The sequence below is a fragment of the Aristolochia californica genome, unplaced genomic scaffold (assembly GCF_029961685.1).
Source record: "Aristolochia californica isolate CCGP_79_NKW_82.1479 unplaced genomic scaffold, dmAriCali1.0.hap1 SCAF_7, whole genome shotgun sequence".
Taxonomy (NCBI): Eukaryota; Viridiplantae; Streptophyta; class Magnoliopsida; order Piperales; family Aristolochiaceae; genus Aristolochia; species Aristolochia californica.
In genome coordinates this window covers 13,968,628-13,984,403 of record NW_027182268.1, presented here as the reverse complement: position 1 = coordinate 13,984,403, position 15,776 = coordinate 13,968,628, and positions in this window count along the sequence as shown.

Sequence of the window (15,776 nt, the reverse complement as noted above, 5' to 3'; positions counted from 1 at the left end):
AGTTTAACCCTAATAGCTTGGAATTTTGCAAGAAAGAGATTTCATCCACACATGTTTTAAAAATGGATATGCACGTTTGATACATGTTAAAGATGCAAATGAGCTATGGATGCAAAAATTTTAAAGAGAATAACAAATGCTCATTAAATTCTCAAGTGAATTTGCGGTGGGATATATACCGGAGTCAAACATGCCCTTATTTTGCCCATTTGCAAAAAGCTGACTTAATTAATCATAGGTGATTGTAATGTGATTTATCATGCGTAACGGGCTATATTTTTGTACGAAATGACTTTTGGATTGCAATTCAACACTCAGTTAAAAATCCTCCGCCACCCATTTTTCCCGACGATTGCAAAACCTGAGATATAAAAACGAAAAGGTGCTTACAATCCCTAAAAATTACTGACACTCTTTGGAATTATCTCTTTCTACGTATGTGTTTTGTGCATTTCCATTTTAGATGTACACATTTTTCTTAAATCAAAACTTCGAGTTTTTGGCTCTCCCTTCATCCCGTAAACAAAAAAGGCAAATAGCTCACAGCAAAATGAAAATTTCATAGTTGATGTATGGAAAATTTTAAAACAATAAAAAAAGTAAATGAAGAAAATTTATTCACACACCACAAATGAACACAAAAGTTTTGTTATCCAAGTTCGGGAAATTCCACTAGTCCAAAACTAATATCTTGGAATTTTACATGAAGCAGATTTTTTCTACACATGTTTTAAAAATGGATTTTTTGTAAGAAATGACTAATGGATTTGAAGTCAACACTCAGTTAAAAATCGCCCGCCTCCCCCGTTTCCCGACGATTGCAAAACCTTAGATATAAAAACGAAAGAGTGCATACGATCCCTAAAACATACAGACCCTCTTTGGAAATATCTCTCTCTACATTTGTGCATTGTGCATTTCAATTTTAGATGTACACTTTAATCTTAAATCAGAACTTTGAGTTTTCGCTCCCCCTTCATCCCGTAAGCAAAAATGACAAAAAAGATCACAACAAAATAAAAATTTTATAGTTGATGTGTGGAAATTATTTAAAATAATAACTAATGTAAATAAAAAATATCTATTCACACACCACAAATGAACACAAAAGTTTTGTTATCCAAGTTTGGGAAATTCCAATAGTCCAACCCTATTAAGCTTGGAATTTTACATGGAGAAGATTTTTTCTACACATGTTTTAAAAATGGATATGCATGCTTGAAACATGTTAAAGATTCAAATGACCTATGTATCCAAAGCTTTTAAAGAGAATAACAAACGCTCATTAAATTCTCAAGTGAACGTGCGGTGAGATATTTACTCGAGTCTAACAAGTCATTATTTTGCCCATTTTCAAAAAATTGATCTAACAATCATATATGATTGTAAAGTGATTTATCATGCGTAACGGGCTATATTTTTGTATGAAATGACTTATGGATTGCAATTTAACACTCAGTTAAATATCCTCCGCAACCCATTTTTCCCGACGATTGCAAAACCAGAGATATAAAAACGTAAAGGTGCTTACAATCCCTAAAAATTACAGACACTCTTTGGAATTATCTCTCTCTACATATGTGCATTGTACATTTCCAATTTAGATCTTCACAATTTTCTTAAATAAAAACTTCAAGCTTTTCGCTCTCCCTTCATCCCGTAAACAAAAAAGGCAAATAGATCATAGCAAAATGAAAATTTCCTAGTTGATGTACGGAAAAAGTTTAAAACAATAAAAAAAGTAAATGAAGAAAATTTATTCACACACCACAAATGAACACAAAAGTTTTGTTATCCAAGTTTGGGAAATTCCGCCAGTCCAAAACTAATATCTTGCAATTTTACTTGAAGTGGATTTTTTCTACACATGTTTTAAAAATGGATATGCATGCCAGAAACATGTTAAAGATTCAAATGACCTATGGATCCAAAAAGTTTGAAGAGAATAACAAACGCTCATTAAATTCTAAAGTGAAGGTGCGGTGGGATATTTGCCCGAGTCAAACAAGCCATTATTTTGCCCATATTCAAAAAGTTGAGCTAACAATCATAGATGATTGTAAAGTAATTTGTCATGCGTAACGGGCTATATTTTTGTAAGAAATGACTTATGGATTTGAAGTCAACACTCAGTTAAACATCGCCCAACTACCCCGTTTCCCGACGATTGTAAAACCTTAGATATAAAAAAGAAAGTGCATATGATCCCTAAAACAAACAGACACTCTTTGGAAATATCTCTCTGTACATTTGTGCATTGTGCATTTCCATTTTAGATGTACTCTTTTTTCTTAAATCAGAACTTTGAGTTTTCGCTCCCCCTTCATCCCGTAAACAAAAAAGGCAAAAAAGATCACAACAAAATAAAATTTTTATAGTTGATGTGTGTAAAATATTTAAAATAATAACTAATGTAAATAAAAATTATCTATTCACACACCACAAATGAACACAAAAGTTTTGTTATCCAATTTTGGGAAATTCCATTAGTGCAACCCTAATAAGCATTGTATTTTACATGAAGGAGATTTTTTCTACACATGTTTTAAAAATGGATATGCATGCTTGAAACATGTTAAAGATTTAAATGCCCTATGGATCCAAAGCTTTTAAAGAGAATAAAAAACGCTCAATAAATTCTCAAGTGAACGTGCGGTGGGATATTTACCCGAGTCTAACAAGTCATTATTTTGCCCATTTTCAAAAATTTGATCTAACAATCAAAGATGATTGTAAAGTGATTTATCATGCCTAACGGGCTATATTTTTTTATGAAATGACTTATGGATTCCTATTCAATACTCAGTTAAAAATCCTCTACCACCAATTTTTCCCGACGATTGCAAAACCTGAGATATGAAAACTAAAAAGAGCTTACAATCCCTAAAATTTATAGACACTCTTTGGAATTATCTCTCCCTACAATTGGGTATTGTGCTTTTCCATTTTAGATGTACAATTTTTTCTTAAATCAAAACTTTGACTTTTCGCTCTCCCTTCATCCCGAAAACAAACAAGGCAAAAAGCTTACAATAATATGAAAATTTTATAGTTGATATATGGAAAAAATTTAAAAAAATAACAATTATAAATAAATAAAATTTATTCACCCAACACAAATGAACACAAACGTTTTGTTATCCAATTTTTGGAAATTCCACTAGATTAACCCTAATAGCTTGGAATTTTGAAAGAAAGAGATTTCATCCACACATGTTTTAAAAATGGATATGCACGTTTGAAACATGTTAAAGATGCAAATGACCTATGGATCCAAAGCTTTTAAAGAGAATAAAAAATGCTCATTAAATTCTCAAGTGAATTTGCGGTGGGATATATACCGGAGTCAAATATGCCATTATTTTGCCCATTTGCAAAAAGCTGACTTAATTAATCATAGGTGATTGTAATGTGATTTATCATGCGTAACGGGCTATATTTTTGTATGAAATGACTTTTGGATTGCAATTCAACACTCAGTTAAAAATCCTCCGCCACCCATTTTTCCCGACGATTGCAAAACCTGAGATATAAAAACGAAAAGGTGCTTACAATCCCTAAAATTTACCGACACCCTTTGGAATTATCTCTTTCTACGTATGTGTTTTGTGCATTTCCATTTTAGATGTACACATTTTTCTTAAATCAAAACTTCGAGCTTTTGGCTCTCCCTTCATCCCGTAAACAAAAAAGGCAAATAGCTCACAGCAAAATGAAAATTTCATAGTTGATGTATGGAAAATTTTAAAACAATAAAAAAGTAAATGAAGAAAATTTATTCACACACCACAAATGAACACAAAAGTTTTGTTATCCAATTTTGGGAAATTCCATTAGTGCAACCCTAATAAGCATGGTATTTTACATGAAGGAGATTTTTTCTACACATGTTTTAAAAATGGATATGCATGCTTGAAACATGTTAAAGATTTAAATGCCCTATGGATCCAAAGCTTTTAAAGAGAATAAAAAACGCTCAATAAATTCTCAAGTGAACGTGCGGTGGGATATTTACCCGAGTCTAACAAGTCATTATTTTGCCCATTTTCAAAAATTTGATCTAACAATCAAAGATGATTGTAAAGTGATTTATCATGCCTAACGGGCTATATTTTTTTATGAAATGACTTATGGATTCCTATTCAATACTCAGTTAAAAATCCTCTACCACCAATTTTTCCCGACGATTGCAAAACCTGAGATATGAAAACTAAAAAGAGCTTACAATCCCTAAAATTTATAGACACTCTTTGGAATTATCTCTCCCTACAATTGGGTATTGTGCTTTTCCATTTTAGATGTACAATTTTTTCTTAAATCAAAACTTTGACTTTTCGCTCTCCCTTCATCCCGAAAACAAACAAGGCAAAAAGCTTACAATAATATGAAAATTTTATAGTTGATATATGGAAAAAATTTAAAAAAATAACAATTATAAATAAATAAAATTTATTCACCCAACACAAATGAACACAAACGTTTTGTTATCATATTTTTGGAAATTCCACTAGATTAACCCTAATAGCTTGGAATTTTGCAAGAAAGAGATTTCATCCACACATGTTTTAAAAATGGATATGCACGTTTGAAACATGTTAAAGATGCAAATGAGCTATGGATGCAATGCTTTTAAAGAGAATAAAAAATGCTCATTAAATTCTCAAGTGAATTTGCGGTGGGATATATACCGGAGTCAAATATGCCATTATTTTGCCCATTTGCAAAAAGCTGACTTAATTAATCATAGGTGATTGTAATGTGATTTATCATGCGTAACGGGCTATATTTTTGTATGAAATGACTTTTGGATTGCAATTCAACACTCAGTTAAAAATCCTCCGCCACCCATTTTTCCTGACGATTGCAAAACCTGAGATATAAAAACGAAAAGGTGCTTACAATCCCTAAAATTTACCGACACCCTTTGGAATTATCTCTTTCTACGTATGTGTTTTGTGCATTTCCATTTTAGATGTACACATATTTCTTAAATCAAAACTTCGAGTTTTTGGCTCTCCCCTCATCCCGTAAACAAAAAAGGCAAATAGCTCATAGCAAAATGAAAATTTCATAGTTGATGTATGGAAAATTTTAAAACAATAAAAAAATTAAATGAAGAAAATTTATTCACACACCACAAATGAACACAAAAGTTTTGTTATCCAATTTTGGGAAATTCCATTAGTGCAACCCTAATAAGCATGGTATTTTACATGAAGGAGATTTTTTCTACACATGTTTTAAAAATGGATATGCATGCTTGAAACATGTTAAAGATTTAAATGCCCTATGGATCCAAAGCTTTTAAAGAGAATAAAAAACGCTCAATAAATTCTCAAGTGAACGTGCGGTGGGATATTTACCCGAGTCTAACAAGTCATTATTTTGCCCATTTTCAAAAATTTGATCTAACAATCAAAGATGATTGTAAAGTGATTTATCATGCCTAACGGGCTATATTTTTTTATGAAATGACTTATGGATTCCTATTCAATACTCAGTTAAAAATCCTCTACCACCAATTTTTCCCGACGATTGCAAAACCTGAGATATCAAAACTAAAAAGAGCTTACAATCCCTAAAATTTACAGACACTCTTTGGAATTATCTCTCCCTACAATTGTGTATTGTGCTTTTCCATTTTAGATGTACAATTTTTTCTTAAATCAAAACTTTGACTTTTCGCTCTCCCTTCATCCCGAAAACAAACAAGGCAAAAAGCTTACAATAATATGAAAATTTTATAGTTGATATATGGAAAAAATTTAAAAAAATAACAATTATAAATAAATAAAATTTATTCATCCAACACAAATGAACACAAACGTTTTGTTATCCAATTTTTGGAAATTCCACTAGATTAACCCTAATAGCTTGGAATTTTGCAAGAAAGAGATTTCATCCACACATGTTTTAAAAATGGATATGCACGTTTGAAACATGTTAAAGATGCAAATGAGCTATGGATTCAAAGCTTTTAAAGAGAATAAAAAATGCTCATTAAATTCTCAAGTGAATTTGCTGTGGGATATATACCGGAGTCAAACATGCCATTATTTTGCCCATTTGCAAAAAGGTGACTTAATTAATCATAGGTGATTGTAATGTGATTTATCATGCGTAACGGGCTATATTTTTGTATGAAATGACTTTTGGATTGCAATTCAACACTCAGTTAAAAATCCTCCGCCACCCATTTTTCCCGACGATTGCAAAACCTGAGATATAAAAACGAAAAGGTGCTTACAATCCCTAAAATTTACCAACACCCTTTGGAATTATCTCTTTCTACGTATGTGTTTTGTGCATTTCCATTTTAGATGTACACATTTTTCTTAAATCAAAACTTCGAGTTTTTGGCTCTCCCTTTATCCCGTAAAAAAAAAAGGCAAATAGCTCACAGCAAAATGAAAATTTCATAGTTGATGTATGGAAAATTTTAAAACAATAAAAAATGTAAATGAAGAAAATTTATTCACACACGACAAATGAACACAAAAGTTTTGTTATCCAAGTTTGGGAAATTCCACTAGTCCAAAACTAATATCTTGGAATTTTACATGAAGGAGATTTTTTCTACACATGTTTTAAAAATGGATATGCATGCCAGAAACATGTTAAAGATTCAAATGACCTATGGATCCAAAGCTTTTAAAGAGAATAACAAACGCTCATTAAATTCTCAAGTGAACGCGCGGTGAGATATTAGGCCGAGTCAAACAAGCCATTATTTTGCCCATATTCAAAAAGTTGAGCTAACAATCATAGGTGATTGTAAAGTGATTTGTAATGCATAAAGGGCTATATTTTTGTAAGAAATGACTTATGGATTTGAAGTCAACACTCAGTTAAAAATCGCCCGCCTCCCCCATTTCCCGACGATAGCAAAACCTTAGATATAAAAACGAAAGAGTGCATATGATCCCTAAAATATACAGAAACTCTTTGGAAATATCTCTCTCTACATTTGTGCATTGTGCATTTCCATTTTAGATGTACACTTTTTTCTTAAATCAGAACTTTGAGTTTTCGCTCCCCCTTCATGCCGTAAACAAAAAAGGCAAAAAAGATCACAACAAAATAAAAATTTTATAGTTGATGTGTGGAAAATATTTAAAATAATAACTAATGTAAATAAAAAATATCTATTCACACACCACAAATGAACACAAAAGTTTTGTTATCCAAATTTTGGAAATTCCATTAGTCCAACCCTATTAAGCTTGGAATTTTACATGAAGGAGATTTTTTCTACTCATGTCTTAAAAATGGATATGCGTGCTTGAAACATGTTAAAGATTCAAATGTCCTAGGGATGCAAAGCTTTTAAAGAGAATAAAAAACGCTCATTAAATTCTCAAGTGAACGTGCGGTGGGATATTTACCCGAGTCTAACAAGTCATTATTTTGCCCATTTTCAAAAATTTGATCCAACAATCATAGATGATTGTAAAGTGATTTATCATGCGAAACGGGCTATATTTTTGTATGAAATGACTTATGGATTGCAATTCAACACTCAGTTAAAAATCCTCTACCACCAGTTTTTCCCGACGATTGGAAAACCTTTGATATAAAAACTAAAAAGAGCTAACAATCCCTAAAAATTACAGACACTCTTTGGAATTATCTCTCCCTACATTTGTGCATTGTGCTTTTCCATTTTAGAAGTACACTTTTTTGTTAAATCAAAACTTTGACTTTTCGCTCTCCCTTCATCCCGAAAACAAAAAAGGCAAAAAGCTTACAACAAAATGAAAATTTTATAGTTGCTGTATGGAAAAAATTTAAAACAATAACAAATATAAATAAAGAAAATTTATTCACCCAACACAAATGAACACAAACGTTTTGTTATCCAATTTTGGTAAATTCCACTAGTTTAACCCTAATAGCTTGGAATTTTGCAAGAAAGAGATTTCATCCACACATGTTTTAAAAATGGATATGCATGTTTGAAACATGTTAAAGATGCAAATGAGCTATGGATGCAAAGCTTTTAAAGAGAATAAAAAATGCTCATTAAATTCTCAAGTAAATTTGCGGTGGGATATATACCGGAATCAAACATGCCAATATTTTGCCCTTTTGCAAAAAGCTGACTTAATTAATCATAGGTGATTGTATTGTGATTTATCATGCGTAACGGGCTATATTTTTGTATGAAATGACTTTTGGATTGCAATTCAACACTCAGTTAAAAATCCTCCGCCACCCATTTTTCCCGACGATTGCAAAACCTGAGATATAAAAACGAAAAGGTGCTTACAATCCCTAAAATTTACCGACACCCTTTGGAATTATCTCTTTCTACGTATGTGTTTTGTGCATTTCCATTTTAGATGTACACATTTTTCTTAAATCAAAACTTCGAGTTTTTGGCTCTCCCTTTATCCCGTAAACAAAAAAGGCAAATAGCTCACAGCAAAATGAAAATTTCATAGTTGATGTATGGAAAATTTTAAAACAATAAAAAATGTAAATGAAGAAAATTTATTCACACACCACAAATGAACACAAAAGTTTTGTTATCCAAGTTTGGGAAATTCCACTAGTCCAAAACTAATATCTTGGAATTTTACATGAAGGAGATTTTTTCTACACATGTTTTAAAAATGGATATGCATGCCAGAAACATGTTAAAGATTCAAATGACCTATGGATCCAAAGCTTTTAAAGAGAATAACAAACGCTCATTAAATTCTCAAGTGAACGTGCGGTGAGATATTAGGCCGAGTCAAACAAGCCATTATTTTGCCCATATTCAAAAAGTTGAGCTAACAATCATAGGTGATTGTAAAGTGATTTGTAATGCATAAAGGGCTATATTTTTGTAAGAAATGACTTATGGATTTGAAGTCAACACTCAGTTAAAAATCGCCCGCCTCCCCCATTTCCCGACGATAGCAAAACCTTAGATATAAAAACGAAAGAGTGCATATGATCCCTAAAATATACAGAAACTCTTTGGAAATATCTCTCTCTACATTTGTGCATTGTGCATTTCCATTTTAGATGTACACTTTTTTCTTAAATCAGAACTTTGAGTTTTCGCTCCCCCTTCATGCCGTAAACAAAAAAGGCAAAAAAGATCTCAACAAAATAAAAATTTTATAGTTGATGTGTGGAAAATATTTAAAATAATAACTAATGTAAATAAAAAATATCTATTCACACACCACAAATGAACACAAAAGTTTTGTTATCCAAATTTTGGAAATTCCATTAGTCCAACCCTATTAAGCTTGGAATTTTACATGAAGGAGATTTTTTCTACTCATGTCTTAAAAATGGATATGCGTGCTTGAAACATGTTAAAGATTCAAATGTCCTAGGGATGCAAAGCTTTTAAAGAGAATAAAAAACGCTCATTAAATTCTCAAGTGAACGTGCGGTGGGATATTTACCCGAGTCTAACAAGTCATTATTTTGCCCATTTTCAAAAATTTGATCCAACAATCATAGATGATTGTAAAGTGATTTATCATGCGTAACGGGCTATATTTTTGTATGAAATGACTTATGGATTGCAATTCAACACTCAGTTAAAAATCCTCTACCACCAGTTTTTCCCGATGATTGGAAAACCTTTGATATAAAAACTAAAAAGAGCTAACAATCCCTAAAAATTACAGACACTCTTTGGAATTATCTCTCCCTACATTTGTGCATTGTGCTTTTCCATTTTAGAAGTACACTTTTTTGTTAAATCAAAACTTTGACTTTTCGCTCTCCCTTCATCCCGAAAACAAAAAAGGCAAAAAGCTTACAACAAAATGAAAATTTTATAGTTGCTGTATGGAAAAAATTTAAAACAATAACAAATATAAATAAAGAAAATTTATTCACCCAACACAAATGAACACAAACGTTTTGTTATCCAATTTTGGTAAATTCCACTAGTTTAACCCTAATAGCTTGGAATTTTGCAAGAAAGAGATTTCATCCACACATGTTTTAAAAATGGATATGCATGTTTGAAACATGTTAAAGATGCAAATGACCTATGGATCCAAAGCTTTTAAAGAGAATAACAAACGCTCATTAAATTCTCAAGTGAACGTGCGGTGAGATATTAGGCCGAGTCAAACAAGCCATTATTTTGCCCATATTCAAAAAGTTGAGCTAACAATCATAGGTGATTGTAAAGTGATTTGTAATGCATAAAGGGCTATAATTTTGTAAGAAATGACTTATGGATTTGAAGTCAACACTCAGTTAAAAATCGCCCGCCTCCCCCATTTCCCGACGATAGCAAAACCTTAGATATAAAAACGAAAGAGTGCATATGATCCCTAAAATATACAGAAACTCTTTGGAAATATCTCTCTCTACATTTGTGCATTGTGCATTTCCATTTTAGATGTACACTTTTTTCTTAAATCAGAACTTTGAGTTTTCGCTCCCCCTTCATGCCGTAAACAAAAAAGGTTAAAAAGATCACAACAAAATAAAAATTTTATAGTTGATGTGTGGAAAATATTTAAAATAATAACTAATGTAAATAAAAAATATCTATTCACACACCACAAATGAACACAAAAGTTTTGTTATCCAAATTTTGGAAATTCCATTAGTCCAACCCTATTAAGCTTGGAATTTTACATGAAGGAGATTTTTTCTACTCATGTCTTAAAAATGGATATGCGTGCTTGAAACATGTTAAAGATTCAAATGTCCTAGGGATGCAAAGCTTTTAAAGAGAATAAAAAACGCTCATTAAATTCTCAAGTGAACGTGCGGTGGGATATTTACCCGAGTCTAACAAGTCATTATTTTGCCCATTTTCAAAAATTTGATCCAACAATCATAGATGATTGTAAAGTGATTTATCATGCGTAACGGGCTATATTTTTGTATGAAATGACTTATGGATTGCAATTCAACACTCAGTTAAAAATCCTCTACCACCAGTTTTTCCCGACGATTGGAAAACCTTTGATATAAAAACTAAAAAGAGCTAACAATCCCTAAAAATTACAGACACTCTTTGGAATTATCTCTCCCTACATTTGTGCATTGTGCTTTTCCATTTTAGAAGTACACTTTTTTGTTAAATCAAAACTTTGACTTTTCGCTCTCCCTTCATCCCGAAAACAAAAAAGGCAAAAAGCTTACAACAAAATGAAAATTTTATAGTTGCTGTATGGAAAAAATTTAAAACAATAACAAATATAAATAAAGAAAATTTATTCACCCAACACAAATGAACACAAACGTTTTGTTATCCAATTTTGGTAAATTCCACTAGTTTAACCCTAATAGCTTGGAATTTTGCAAGAAAGAGATTTCATCCACACATGTTTTAAAAATGGATATGCATGTTTGAAACATGTTAAAGATGCAAATGAGCTATGGATGCAAAGCTTTTAAAGAGAATAAAAAATGCTCATTAAATTCTCAAGTAAATTTGCGGTGGGATATATACCGGAATCAAACATGCCAATATTTTGCCCTTTTGCAAAAAGCTGAATTAATTAATCATAGGTGATTGTAATGTGATTTATCATGCGTAACGGGCTATATTTTTGTATGAAATGACTTTTGGATTGCAATTCAACACTCAGTTAAAAATCCTCCGCCACCCATTTTTCCCGACGATTGCAAAACCTGAGATATAAAAACGAAAAGGTGCTTACAATCCCTAAAAATTACTGACACTCTTTGGAATTATCTCTTTCGACATATGTGTTTTTTGCATTTCCATTTTAGATGTACACATTTTTCTTAAATCAAAACTTCGAGTTTTTGGCTCTCCCTTCATCCGGTAAACAAAAAAGGCAAATAGATCACAGCAAAATGAAAATATCATTGTTGATGTACGGAAAAAGTTTAAAACAATAAAAAAAATAAATGAAGAAAATTTATTCACACACGACAAATGAACACAAAAGTTTTGTTATCCAAGTTTGGGAAATTCCACTAGTCCAAAACTAATATCTTGGAATTTTACATGAAGGAGCTTTTTTCTACGCATGTTTTAAAAATGGATAAGCATGCCAAAAACATGTTAAAGATTCAAATGACCTATAGATCCAAAGCTTCAAATGACTTATGGATTTGAAGTCAACACCCAGTTAAAAATCGACCGCCTCCCCCGTTTCCCGATGATAGCAAAACCTTAGATATAAAAATGAAAGAGTGCATACGGTCCCTAAAACATACAGGCACTCTTTGGAAATATCTCTCTCTACATTTGTGCATTGTGCATTTCCATTTTAGATGTACACTTTTTTCATCAATTACAACTTTGAGTTTTCGCTCCCCCTTCATCCCGTAAACAAAAAAGGCAAAAAAGATCACAACAAAATAAAACATTTATAGTTGATGTGTGGAAAATATTTAAAATAATAACTAATGTAAATAAAAAATATCTATTCACACACCACAAATGAACACAAAAGTTTTTTTATCCAAGTTTGGGAAATTCCATTAGTCCAACCATATTAAGCTTTGAATTATACATGTAGGATATTTTTCTACAAATGTTTTAAAAATGGATATGCATGCCAGAAACATGTTAAAGATTCAAATGACCTATGGATCCAAAACGTTTGAAGAGAATAATGAACAATCATTAAATTCTCAAGTGAAGGTGCGGTGGGATATTTGCCCGAGTCAAACAAGTTATTATTTTGCCCATATTCAAAAAGTTGAGCTAACAATCATAGATGATTGTAAAGTAATTTGTCATGCGTAACGGGCTATATTTTTGTAAGAAATGACTTATGGATTTGAAGTCAACACTCAGTTAAACATCGCCCACCTACCCCGTTTCCCGACGATTGTAAAACCTTAGATATAAAAAAGAAAGTGCATACGATCCCTAAAACAAACAGACACTCTTTGGAAATATCTCTTTCTACATTTGTGCATTGTGCATTTCCATTTTAGATGTACACTTTTTTCTTAAATCAGAACTTTGAGTTTTCGCTCCCCCTTCATCCCATAAACAAAAAAGGCAAAAAAGATCACAACAAAATAAAAATTTTATAGTTGATGTGTGTAAAATATTTAAAATAATAACTAATGTAAAAATAAAATATCTATTCACACACCACAAATGAACACAAAAGTTTTGTTATCCAATTTTGGGAAATTCCATTAGTGCAACCCTAATAAGCATGGTATTTTACATGAAGGAGATTTTTTCTACACATGTTTTAAAAATGGATATGCATGCTTGAAACATGTTAAAGATTCAAATGCCCTATGGATACAAAGCTTTTAAAGAGAATAAAAAACGCTCAATAAATTCTCAAGTGAACGTGCGGTGGGATATTTACCCGAGTCTAACAAGTCATTATTTTGCCCATTTTCAAAAATTTGATCTAACAATCAAAGACGATTATAAAGTGATTTATCATGTGTAACATGCTATATTTTTGTATGAAATGACTTATGGATTGCAATTCAACCCTCAGTTAAAAATCCTCTGCCACAAATTTTTCCCGCCGATTGTAAAACCTGAGATATAAAAACTAAAAAGAGCTTACAATCCCTAAAAATTACAGAAACTCTTTGGAATTATCTCTCCCTACAATTGTGCATTGTGCTCTTCCATTTTAGATGTACCCTTTTTTCTTAAATCAAAACTTTGACTTTTCGCTCTCCCTTCATCCTGAAAACAATCAAGGCAAAATGCTTAGAAAAAAATGTAAATTTTATAGTTGATGTATGGAAAAAATTTAAAACAATAACAAATATAAATAAAGAAAATTTATTCACCCAACACAAATGAACACAAAAGTTTTGTTATCCTATTTTGGGAAATTCCACTAATTTAACCCTAATAGCTCAGAATTTTGCAAGAAAGAGATTTCGTCCATACATGTTTTAAAAATGGATATGCATGCTTGAAACATGTTAAAGACGCATTTGAGCTATGGATGAAAAGCTTTTAAAGAGAATAACAAACGCTCATTAAATTCTCAAGTGAACCTGCGGTGGGATATTTAGCCGAGTCAAACATGCCATTATTTTGCGCATTTACAAAAAACTGACATAATTAATCATAGATGATTGTAATGTGATTTATCATGCGTAACGGGCTATATTTTTGTATGAAAGAACTTATGGATTTCAATTCAACACTCAGTTAAAAATCATTTGCAACCCATTTTTCCCGACGATTGCAAAACCTGAGATATAAAAACGAAAAGGTGCTTACAATCCCTAAAAATTACAGACACTCTTTTGAATTATCTCTCCCTACAATTGTGCACTGTGCTTTTCCATTTTAGATGTTCACTTTTTTCTTAAATCAAAACTTTGACTTTTTGCTCTCCCTTCATCCCGAAAACAAACAAGGCAAAAAGCCTACAACAAAATAACAATTTTATAGTTGATGTATGGAAAAAATTTAAAACAACAACAAACATAAATAAAGAAAATTTATTCACCCAACACAAAGGAACACAAAAGTTTTTTTCTCCAATTTTGGGGAATTCCACTAATTTAACCCAAATAGCTTGGAATTTTGCAAGAAAGACATTTCGTCCGCACATGTTTTAAAAATGGATATGCATGTATGAAACATCTTAAAGATTCAAATGAGCTATGGATGCAAAGCTTTTAAAGGGAATAACAAACGCTCATTAAATTCTCAAGTGAACGTGCGGTGGGATATTTGCCTGAGTCAAACATGCCATTATTTTCCCCATTTGCAAAAAGCTGACATAATTAATCATAGATGATTGTAATGTGATTTATCATGTGTAACGGGCTATATTTTTCTATGAAATGACTTATGGATTGCAATTCAACACACAGTTAAAAATCCTCCGCAGCCCATTTTTCCCGACGTTTGCAAAACCTGAGATATAAAAATGGAATGGTGCTTACAATCCCTAAAAATTACAGACACTCTTTGAAATTATCTGTCCCTTCATCCCGTAAAAAAAAAGGCAAATAGATCACAGCAAAATGAAAATTTCATAGCTGATGTACGGAAAAAGTTTAAAACAATAAAAAATGTAATTGAAGAAAATTTATTCACACACTAGAAATGACTTATGGATTGCAATTCAACACACAGTTAAAAATCCTCCGCAACCCATTTTTCCCGACGATTGCAAAACCAAAGATATAAAAACGTAAAGGTGCTTACAATCCCTAAAAATTACAGACACTCTTTGGAATTATCTCTCTCTACATATGTGCATTGTACATTTCCGTTTTAGATCTACACAATTTTCTTAAATAAAAACTTCAAGCTTTTCGCTCTCCCTTCATCCCGTAAACAAAAAAGGCAAATAGATCATAGCAAAATGAAAATTTCCTAGTTGATGTACGGAAAAAGTTTAGGACAATAAAAAAAGTAAATGAAGAAAATTTATTCACACACCACAAATGAACACAAAAGTTTTGTTATCCAAGTTTGGGAAATTCCACTAGTCCAAAACTAATATCTTGGAATTTTACATAAAGGTGATTTTTTCTACACATGTTTTAAAAATGGATATGCATGCCAGAAACATGTTAAGGATTCAAATAACCTGTGGATGCAAAGCTTTTAAAGAGAATAATAAACGTTCATTAAATCCACAAGTGAACGTGTGGTGGGATATTTGCCCTAGTCAAACAAGCCATTATTTTGCCCATATTCAAAAAGTTGAGCTAACAATCATAGATGATTGTAAAGTGATTTGTCATGCGTAACGTGCTATATTTTTGTATCAAATGGCTTATGGATTTGAAGTCAACACTCAGTTAAAAATCACCCGCCTCCCTCGTTTCTCGATGATTGCAAAACCTTCGATATAAAAACGAAAAAG